Genomic DNA, 11,418 nt, shown 5'->3' on the forward strand with positions numbered 1-11,418 from the left:
GTCTGTTTCGTGCTGTTTTGATCCGAACACAACAGAGGGATCAACTTACCGAGTCCTCGACTTTAAGACTTTACTGGAGTTCAAGTCCAATTTTTGGCTTGGAAACAAACATGTGCGGCAGACATGGTGTGAGTTACAAAGATAAAAAAAACAACAACAAAAAAACACTTCAGAAAAACAGATGAGGTCACACTTAACAGATCCACTTTAGAGCACAGCAGTCGCCATTAAATGCTGGAAGGTGATTCTCAATGAGACAAAAAGAAAGGAATTGGTGATAAATACACAGTTTCCCCCAGAAAACCTGCTACGCCCGGCGTCTGAGTGCTAGGACAGACATTCATTAAGTGGCCCGTTGTGTATGCGAGTTCACATTTTTTTAAAGTTTACAAGAAATACGAAAATATCACTTGATAATTGTGTGTTATTGAAAGATCAGAAGATTAATACCTGAATACCAACAATAAAGTCTTTAAAAATGCAAACATTTTAAAAAGACTTTAAATAAGCACTGTTAAGCTCTGGTGGCCCACCAGGCTTATAATACACAGGGGAACAACACATTTCAGAACAGGAGAACTTTTGGAAAACTTCACAGCGAAGTTAGTCTTCCTCACTAATAATATATAATAATATATATTACGTCTATGGATTGAGGCGTACCGTTTGAGAAGGTCCTCACTGCAGCAAACAGAAAGGGGCGGGGACGGACCACTGTCAGCCTCTTACCTTATTTGGAAATGGGATCATTGCACTCCGGAAGTGAAGGGGGCGCTATATATCCGCGGTCTCCCGTTTTAATTTTCTTTCTAAATCTGTGATATAGCTTCATATTTAGGAAGGAGTTTCTCTCTCAGCATGTATTTGAACTTCTCTTTTATTTACTTCAGTGCAGCTCACAGTTTTAAATTTTTTTCCGTTGCTTTCTGTGTACTTCTAAATCTGCTCCTTTTTCGCATCTTCTCGGGCCTGCTACTGCCTCTAGTGGCGTGGGGGTGGTAGCACAACTAATACATTACTAAGTCAGAATACCAGAGTCTTTATTATTTATTATTAATTCTGGCATTACTGGAACCGCAAAAGATAAAGTCCCTCACAAAACACCATACTTTTTAATTTTCTTAAGGAAGTAGAGCTAATTAAATGACATAAGATCTGAAAGTGGTTCCAGTTTCACTCGATGGCCAACCTGTTGAAACTATGCTGACTAGTTCAGACATACGCAAAGCTTTATCAGATCGACCGTTCAGGTAATTTAGAAATCGATAGATTTTGGAAAACGTATTGAGGGAAAATGTCTTATCAAAACCCGAGAAGCCACAATGGAATGATGGGATTTTTATCAACAAGGGCAAAGAGGGAACTCGAGAGAATGGAGAAGATTAGTGATCCTTGCTTCCACGGTGCACAACGATATGAGATATAGGAACAAGAAGCAGCTCCAACAACACTTTGTAGAGTTAAAGATGGCCCACATCCTCAACCAGGAACCATTTACATCAGAAATCCAGGCTGAGAAAGAAAAAAACAAAACCCTGTAAGAAGAACTGGACAAACTCCAGAATTCCCACGAGGAGCTTTGCTCCAAGTATGAATCCGACGTTGCTCTGGTGAGGCAGGGCAACGTCGAAAAAGGTTTACAGGCAGAATTGGACCAGGTAAAACGTTCATACAAAGAACTCAATCAGAAGTATGAAAGAGATGTTTCTGGTCTTAAAGCCCAAGTGGAAACATATGAGAAAGAGCTAGAGCGTGAAAGAGAAGCCAGCTCAGATAGAGCAATGAAAGACCTGGAGGAAATCGACAAACTGAGAGAAGATCAAGACTTTATTTATCAATCAATGACAAAAAAGTTAAAGTTTCTGCGAAGGGGCAAAATCAGTTTGCAGGCGAAACTGGACCAGGTGAAACGTTCATACAAAGAAATCAATCAGAAGTATGAAAGAAATGTTTCTGGTCTTGGAGCCCAAGTGGAAACACATGAGAAAGACCAAGAGCGTGAAAGACAAGCCAGCTCAGATAGAGCAAAGAAAGACGACCTAGAGCGAATCCTCAAACTGAAATATGAAGCAGTGTCAAAAGAGGTCCAGACCCTGAAGCAGAAATTCAACAAGATCGCAAAAGATTTAAGATGTAATATGGGCCAGTGTGAAACAAGCCACATTTCACTTCAACAGCATTTGAAAAAGCTTCAGACAGAGATAAGTCAGGAGATAAAAGCGCACTTGGAGGACAAGATGCTTCTGAGCCACATGAAAGTCATAAACGCCACCCTGAGAGAAAACACAGCAAAAGAGATACAAATCCTGCAAGAGAAGGAAAGGGATGCGCAGACTGAGTTAGAGAAGATAAAGGATTTATACCAGGTGCTGCATTGTAGATATGAAACTGATGTTGCTGCACTGAAACAAGAAGTAGAAAAATTTCAGCAAGTAAGTTGGGAGAGAAATATTAATTTGGAAACAGTATATGAGGATCTAGAGCTGGCCAGCTCTCTGAGAGATGAGAGGGAAGATCTCGAACAAAAAACATCACAAGAGTTCACAGATTTTCAAGAGGAGAAAGAGAGCCAACCTGACCATGTTGAAGTCCGGCTGGCTTCTGAGGAGGATTTCTCAGAAGAATCCATAGAAGTGATGGACTTCGCTGCCGGATCCATCTCGGAGAATTTGAACAACATGCAGGATGGTAAAAGGAAAAAACCAAAGCTTTCGATTTGGAAAAGAAAGCAAAACTTTATGTGTTTGAAGAAATCGAAAAAAGAAAGGAAAGAGTGAACTAAAATCAAGAACATCTTGCTTTAACCATCCTGCCATGCGACACTCTGTCATGAGGAAATTTAGAAAGGCCAGTTTTTTTTCCTCCCATTTACCAACTCAAAAAAAGATCCCTTCCTAACCCAATTCAAAAAAACATTCAAACTTTAAGATGAATTTAAAATAGAAAAAAAAGTGGGCAGCACAGAGATGCAGTGGCTAGCGCTGCAGCTGCACAGAGAGGATGTGTCACATCTTTGCTGTGTGGAGTTTGCATGTTCTCCCAGTGCCTGTGTGGGTTTTCTCCAGGTGCTCTGGTTTCCCCCCCACATCCCCTAAACCATGTAGGTTAGGTCAATTGGTCAATGTAAATTGCCCCCCAAAAGAGTTTAAGAAACTGCAAGAATTGGTTTAAAAAGATCAGCTAAGAATCATGTGGCATCAGCACTACATCTAAGACTATTCCTCACCCACCCGTGGCTGCTTCCTCTACATCAGCCCTGTTTCAGTGGTAGGTGGCGCAGAGCCTCAACAACACATAGCTCAATATTTATAGCAACCTATTCATTTAAGAATTACAATTCTCCTTGCAATTGTAATGATTTCTGTTTATTTTCTCACTGTTCTTGTAGTTTTATGGTTTGTCCTTTATTTTATTTTACCTTCTCTACTCACTTATGTTGCACTTGCACTTTTTTGTGGTGAAATGTAGCTCATTGTGCTTAAATCTGGAATTTACAAAAAGGTTGACAAAAAGATCATGCAGGGGCTTTTTTTTTTTTTTTTTTTTCAGGGGGACTGTGGCTGTGGACAGAGTGGTCGTCTTGTGATTAGAAGTTTGTAAGTTGGAGTTCAGCTTCCTCCTGCCACATGTCCAGGCCCCCCTGGGCTCTTAGCCCCTAGCTGCCCACCGATCTGCTTATCGGTGTAAATGTGTGTGTGGGTGAATGTGACTGTAGTGTGAAGTGCTTTGAGTGGTCAAAATGATTAGTACATAAGTTCAGTCCATTTATCATTTTTTTCTTTGATAAATCCTGTGTTTTTTTTATACCAAACATAAAAAAGCTGATTTAACAAGTTTTTACTTCTTCAGGGTCCCGGGTGTTAAATTAAGGTTAGAATTACATCTGTGCATAATATTAGATGATCATTGTAATCATAGCTTAATACTTCGGACACTGAAGAAGTAAAAACTTGTTCTATCTGGTTTGTTTGTTATAAAAAACAGGTTTTTATCAAAAACTAAAGGAACTGCATGATCTTTCTGTTAGTCTTTATTTAGAAAAATTTATTCAAGACAGCATAACACATTTAACAAAAAAAAGTGCAATTTAACATGAAAAACTGAGTAGAAAAGGTAAAAAAGAAGAGCAATCTGTAAAAGTACGAAAACGGGGAACTTAATAAGAAATTATTACTGTTGGTGGAGGAAAATCAGTTCTTAAATGAACACATTGCTGTGAGTATAAGCCTATGTGTTGTTGAGCTTATGTGTTGTCTACTGGTCTGAAAGAGGAGGAGGACAGGATGCGAAACATCTAGGCTGTAGACCAACACGGTTATCCTGGGTTCAGTTCCAAGTCTTGGTCAATCTGCTGCATGTCTCTCCTCCAAATCAATTAGAGTTAAATAAAGGCCCCTAGAGAATGAAAGAACTGACCACCACATGTTTCCTCATGGTAAAAAAAAATACAACTCTGTAGGGAGCTGTGGTGGTGCAGGGGCAAAGCACAACCCACGTACTGAGGCCTTGGTCCTTGTGGCGGTGGTTGCAGGTTTGATTCCCGGCCTGGTGACATTTGCTGCATGTCTTCCCTCTCTCTCTCTCTCATTACCCTCTTTCCTGTCAAACTACTTTCAAACGAATCCCACTAGAGCCAACAAAACCTTTAAAAAAAATACAACTCTTTCTTAATCTCTCTCTCGTTCTCAAATAATACACAAGTTACTTAATGTACATACACACATATACATACATAAATGCACACACACACACACACATCCCTTCCATAGGCTGCCACCTTATCGTGGTGGGAGGAACCAGACCAAGTGCAGCCCAAAGACCCCTTATGATGAGTACCACCATTGGAAACCGTGTTCCCTCGCTTGGACATATACATATTTAGTTTACAAAATAAATTTAGCATTAAGCTAAATATTTATTTAGCAAGCTTAATATTTAGTGACCAAGCTATATATTTGGCATTGAGCTAAATAATAAGCCTTGAGCAAAGCTGAATACTGAGCTCAATATTTGGCTGACAAGGCAAACATTTGTCTCTGAGCTAAATATTTAGTTCAGTTTGCAGTATTTACCTCCAAACTAGATATTTAGCTTGAAGCTAAATACTTTGTTGGAAACGTAAATATTTAGCTTGCTAATTGAATATTTAGTTTGAAACTGAAACTGTGACATTTCTAAATCAGCAAATAAATAAATAAATAAATCGGCAACACTTTATTTGAAGGGTTGTGCAGAAGACTGACTGTCATAAACATGACATAACATCTGTCATGAATATAAAGAAGTCTTTATGAATGTTTATGACAGCCGTCATGAAGTGTCATTCGGTAAATAATGACGCTTTTAATGCAAAGTTGCTCTAGAAGTTGCATTGAAAGTCCATTATAAATGCCAACTTTGCATTAATTTATTATAATTTACAAAATCATGCAAAGTTGCCACTTTTCAATGCAACTTTGTCTATGATCTAACCATAGACATCAATACGTATTAATGCCTACACTCTTAAGAAATAATCTTGTAAATTTACAGTAACATACTGGCAGCTATAGACGCCAGAAGTTTACTGTAAATGCACAGTATAGCTGTACTGTAATTAATCCTGACGGCAGATTACCGTCAATGCAAATACGGTACGGATACTGTGAAAGAACGGTAAACTTCTGGCGTCTGTAGCTGCCAGTAGTTTACCGTTTTTTTGAAATAACGGTAATCTACCGTTCCTTCAGGAAAACAGTAAAAAAAAAAAAAAAAAAAAAAAAAGCTGGTGTCTGTAGATACCAGTATTTTACTGGACATGTACCTTTTCAATCCTGTAATTACCTTTTAAAGTGTTAAATACTGTAATGACGCCAGCACACCGCAGATGCAGTACCGCCAACAGGATTTATTAGAAATAAGAGCGAGCTGCTGTGGTGTTAATGGTATGTACGGTTAAAACTACAAATGGCCACCTGTGATGACATCACGGGGCGCGTCAGGCTTAAGTAGACAGGTGACGCTGATTGCTGGAGAATGTCCATGCTGAGAGTCGGTGTGATGCGAAATAAACTAATCACGATGATACAGTTGGACTGAACGCACTCTTTTGTTAACACGACATGGTGTCAGGAGTGGCGCTGTAAATCGTCGTGAGGCTGTAACTTTATTCGGCTACCGGAGACATGGCTGAGGACGACGTACAGAGAGTTGGTTCTGCGGGTCCATCTGCAACGTTCAGTATCCAGCCGCCAGAGTCTTTCGACTTCACAAAGCCGCAGGAGTGGTCCAAGTGGATACGGCGATTCGAACGGTTTCGTCTGGCAAGTAACCTGAACTCCAGTTCTGAGGAGAATCAAGTTAACACGCTCATTTATTGCATGGGAGACGAAGCTGACGATGTTCTGCGGGGATTAGCGTTATCTGACGCTGACAGGAACACGTATCAAGGAGTTCGTGAGGGTTTTCAAGCTTTCTTCGTTGTCAAGAAAAATGTTATTTATGAGCGAGCCCGGTTTAACATGCGCAAACAAGAAGAGCATGAAACCGTGGATGCCTTTGTTACTTCACTGTATGCGCTAGCAGAACATTGTACGTATGGAGCGCTACATGATGAACTGATTCGCGATAGACTGGTGGTGGGACTTCAAGATAAAAGGTTATCGGAACGTATGCAACTCGATCCAGATTTGACATTAGAAAAGGCCATTACTTCAGCAAGACAAAGTGAAGAGGTGAAACGGCAGCAGTCCTGCCTGCGTACTGATGCTAGATCAGAAACGGAAAATGGCAAATCTGTCGACAGAGTGTATGAAAGCGGTGTTAAGCCTCGTAAGACAAAATATCGACCCAAGATGCACACTGCTATAAGTGCAAAAAGAGAGGTTCCGCAGTGTTATAAGTGCGGTGGTTCTCCATCCCATCCCAAACGTGACTGTCCAGCTAATGGGGAAAAATGTCATCTATGTGGAAAAAAGGGACACTATAAGAGGGTGTGTAGAACGCTCAAGACTGTACATGCTGTGGAAAGAGACGATTTTTTGTTTTTAGGCAGCATTACAAACGGAGATGAACCTTGGAGGGTGGATGTTGAAGTAAATAACCGAATTATTTCATTTAAGATTGATACGGGTGCCGATGTTACAGTTCTGCCATATGCCAGGTTTAAAGACATCTACAGAGATACAAGTTCCCCCATTCTGAAGAAAGTCACTAGACAGCTGCTAGGACCCGGGGGAAATGCACTGGACATTGTGGGGGTTGTTGAGATGTTAATGAGAAAAGGGGACAAGGTGATACATGAAAGTGTATATATTATAAAACATCTGCAGACTGCACTTTTGGGCAGGCCAGCCATTCAGAAACTGGAGCTTGTAGCTAGATTAAATGAGATAACTGCTGAAACAATGAAAGCTAGCTATCCAAAGCTCTGTAGTGGTCTGGGAGAAGTGAGACAGCCTTATGCCATCAAACTGAAACCAGGAGCTCAACCATTCTCATTAAAAACACCCAGAAGGATTCCACTTCCTTTGATGGACAAAGTCAAGCAAGAACTGTCCCGCATGGAAAGTATGGGTGTGATCAGCAGAATTGAGGAGCCCACTGAATGGTGTTCAGGAATGGTGGTTGTTCCCAAAAAGACAGGGGCTGTACGCATATGCGTCGATCTCACAAAGCTGAATGAGTCTGTGTGTAGAGAGAAGTATATTCTTCCGTCTGTTGATGAAACACTCGGTAAACTGGGAGGAGCTAAAATTTTCAGTAAATTAGATGCTAATATGGGCTTTTGGCAAATACCTTTAACTGAGGAAACAGCAAAATATACAACCTTCATTACTCCTTTTGGTCGTTATTATTTCAAGCGGCTACCCTTTGGTATAGCGTCTGCCCCTGAGCATTTCCAAAACAGAATGGTAACAGAGGTCACAGAGGGGCTAGATGGGGTAGTATGCCATATGGATGATGTGTTAGTGTGGGGGAGAACACAAAAGGAGCATGATGCTCGTCTGCATATCGTTCTTGAAAAGATTCAAGACGCTGGTATTACACTGAACATCGATAAATGTGATCTTTCAAAACACACCGTAACATTTTTGGGCCACGTTATCTCTGCAAATGGAGTTAGCCCAGATCCAAATAAAACAGAAGCTGTGAGAAAGATGAAAGAACCAAGAGATGTGAGTGAGTTAAGAAGCTTCCTTGGAATGGTTAACCAGCTGGGGAAGTTTATTCCACGGTTAGCAGAGCGAGACAAACCTTTAAGGGATCTCTTGTCTAAGAAAAACTGCTGGATATGGGGAGTTGATCAGGCCAAAGCATTTCAAGATCTGAAAGAGATGCTTTCATCCCCGCCAGTGTTAACTATGTACGACACAAACAAGGAATGCAAAGTTTCAGCAGATGCATCAGCTTATGGTCTGGGGAGTGTGCTGCTTCAAAAATGGGGTCAAGAATGGAGACCTGTTGCATATGTGTCACGAGCATTAACACAGACTGAGCAGAGATATGCACAAGTGGAAAAAGAAGCTTTGAGTCTTACCTGGGCTTGTGAAAGGTTCAGTAATTATCTCATTGGCAAACATTTCCAAATGGAGACTGATCATAAACCACTTGTGAGTCTGTTGGGTTCTCAGAGGTTGGATGCCCTTCCACCGCGCATTCAGCGTTTTAGAATGCGTCTCATGAGATATTCCTATTCCATCTCATATGTGCCAGGGAAACATCTGGGGACAGCTGACACTCTGTCACGTACCCCCATGACAGAAAACTTAACAGAAACAGAAACTAAGTTGGTTGAAGACTCAAATATTTATGTGGACAGTGTGATACAAAACTTGCCTGCAAGCACTAGCTACCTTGAAGAGCTGAGAGAGGAGCTGAAAAGGGACAGCATATGCGTGCGGGTGATGCAGCTATGTGAAGGAGGATGGCCTACACACTATAACAGTGAACCAGCACTTAGACTGTACTGGGCTGAAAAGGCATTTCTTACAGTGAAGGATGGTCTTTTGTTAAAAGGAGAAAGACTTGTTATTCCTTCCACTATGAGAAACGATGTGCTCATGAAACTACATGAAGGACATCAGGGAGTGGTGAAATGTCGAGAACGAGCGCAGCAGTCAGTGTGGTGGCCTGGACTGAGCCAGCAGCTAAAAGAGCTGGTTCTAAAGTGTCACACCTGTAACAGAGAGAAAGTAAATCATATTGAGCCACTGATGCCATCACAGTATCCAGACAGACCATGGCAAAAACTTGGGGCTGATCTGTTTACTTTGCAAGGGAAAACGTATATTCTGGTTGTGGACTATGCATCAAGATTTGTGGAAATTGCTCAGTTAAGTCCCACAAGGTCAACAGATGTGATTCCCCACTTGAAATCTGTGTTTGCACGTCATGGTATTCCCGAAGTATTGATCACAGATAACGGTCCCCAGTTTTCATGTGCTGCTTTTGCTACATTTGCAAAGTTATATGGATTTCGCCATATCACAAGTAGCCCGAGATACCCACAAAGTAACGGGGAAGCTGAGCGTGCTGTTAAAACGGTGAAAAACTTGTTGAAGAAAGCAGCTGATCCATATCTCGCCTTACTCGCCTATAGAGCAACACCACTTTGGAATGGATACAGCCCAGCAGAGCTCCTTATGGGAAGAAGACTTCGCACGACGGTGCCAACACTTCCATCCTTATTGACACCAGTTCTTCCGAATAGTAGGATGGTTGCTCAAAAAGAGAAAAAGAGGAGGACACAAGATGCAGAGAGATATGATTTACGCCACAGAGCAAGAGTTCTTAGCAAACTCACTCCAGGACAAGGTGTGTGGATTAAAGACCAAGGCACAAGTGGAGCAGTGGTTACCAGTCATTCGACTCCACGCTCTTATATTGTGGAAGGACCGCATGGATCAATTAGGCGAAATCGTCGTCATTTGGTTGCCATGGAGCCTTCGACAGAGCCAGAAGTACCGGAAGGGGACCTGGCTCCAGAACAAGCTCAACAGAGTTCCGAAGAACCTACACAGCAGAATCTTCCTGAACTTTCACCTACTCCTAGAACCAGGTTTGGGAGACGGATCGTGAAACCTGATAGACTGAATTTATAGTCAAAGGGAATGAAATGATTTGTGTACATGTTACGCTAAAGTTTAGGAATGATTAAATGTGTATTTCTATTTACAATGTTTTCTAGTCTTAGGTAGAGACAGACCTTCCAGCTACAGAGGCAGAATAATCCTCTAAGGTCTGTTGAATCAATGGTAGTCCACCCATTGATTCTAGAGAGGGAAGATGTGGTGTTAATGGTATGTACGGTTAAAACTACAAATGGCCACCTGTGATGACATCACGGGGCGCGTCAGGCTTAAGTAGACAGGTGACGCTGATTGCTGGAGAATGTCCATGCTGAGAGTCGGTGTGATGCGAAATAAACTAATCACGATGATACAGTTGGACTGAACGCACTCTTTTGTTAACACGACTAACACTGCTATTCCGCAGGCTGCAGCTGCGCCTCTAACAAATCGTTCACTGCCAACACACACTCAACTCTTCGCTCTTCCGGTGTTCTGTCAGATCCCGCTCCCCTGATCCCTCGCCCACATGACAGGTCCATCACATGTGAGTGGACGTCAGCAGTCAGACAGGGGAACCCCATAACACTCTACACCAGTGGTTCTTAAGCTTTTTTGATGTACCGAACCCACCAGTTTCATATGCGCATTTACTGAACCCTTCTGTAGTGATAAATATTTCCCACCAAATTCAAGACATAGGGGTGACCCAACTAGAGTCTAGTTGGGTCACCCCAAAATCACTAAGTCTTCTTAAAAGGTAGAGTCTCTGAGAACAGTTCTTCAAAATATAGTCACTGTTCTCAGCACAGTTGAGCTGACTGTCCAGGAACGACACAAGGTATTTAAAATTTGCCACAGTTTCAACAGGTTGGCCATCGAGAGAAAGTGGAACCACTTTAAGATCTTGTTTAGATCATTTAATTAGCTCTACATACTTAAGAGAATGAAAAATAATAAATAATAAAGACTTTGCGGTATTCTGATTTAGTAATGTAATTATATTAGTTGTGTTACCACCCCCACGCCACTAGAGGCAGTAGCAACCCCGAAAAGATGCGACTAAGGAGCAGATTTAGAAGTTCACCGAAAGCTACAGAATTTGGTCAAAACTGAGCTTTGCTGAAGTAATTAAAGACACAAGTTCAAATCCATGCTGAGAGTGGAGCTCCTTCAATCAGTGCTCCTCTGCAGCTCTGATTGGCTAAGCAATGTAACGTGATCCTCTGATTGGCTAAGCAATGTAATGTGATCTTCTGCTGTAAGTGATGGCAAAGCGGGGCGTCATCACGACTTTACACAAGTGTGTCTTTACCTCCGCCGAACCGCTGAGACCGACTCATCGAACCCCTGGGGTTCCATCAAACCC

The sequence above is a fragment of the Poecilia reticulata genome, chromosome 18 (genome assembly GCF_904066995.2).
Source record: "Poecilia reticulata chromosome 18, P_reticulata-male-v2, whole genome shotgun sequence".
Classification (NCBI taxonomy): domain Eukaryota; kingdom Metazoa; phylum Chordata; class Actinopteri; order Cyprinodontiformes; family Poeciliidae; genus Poecilia; species Poecilia reticulata.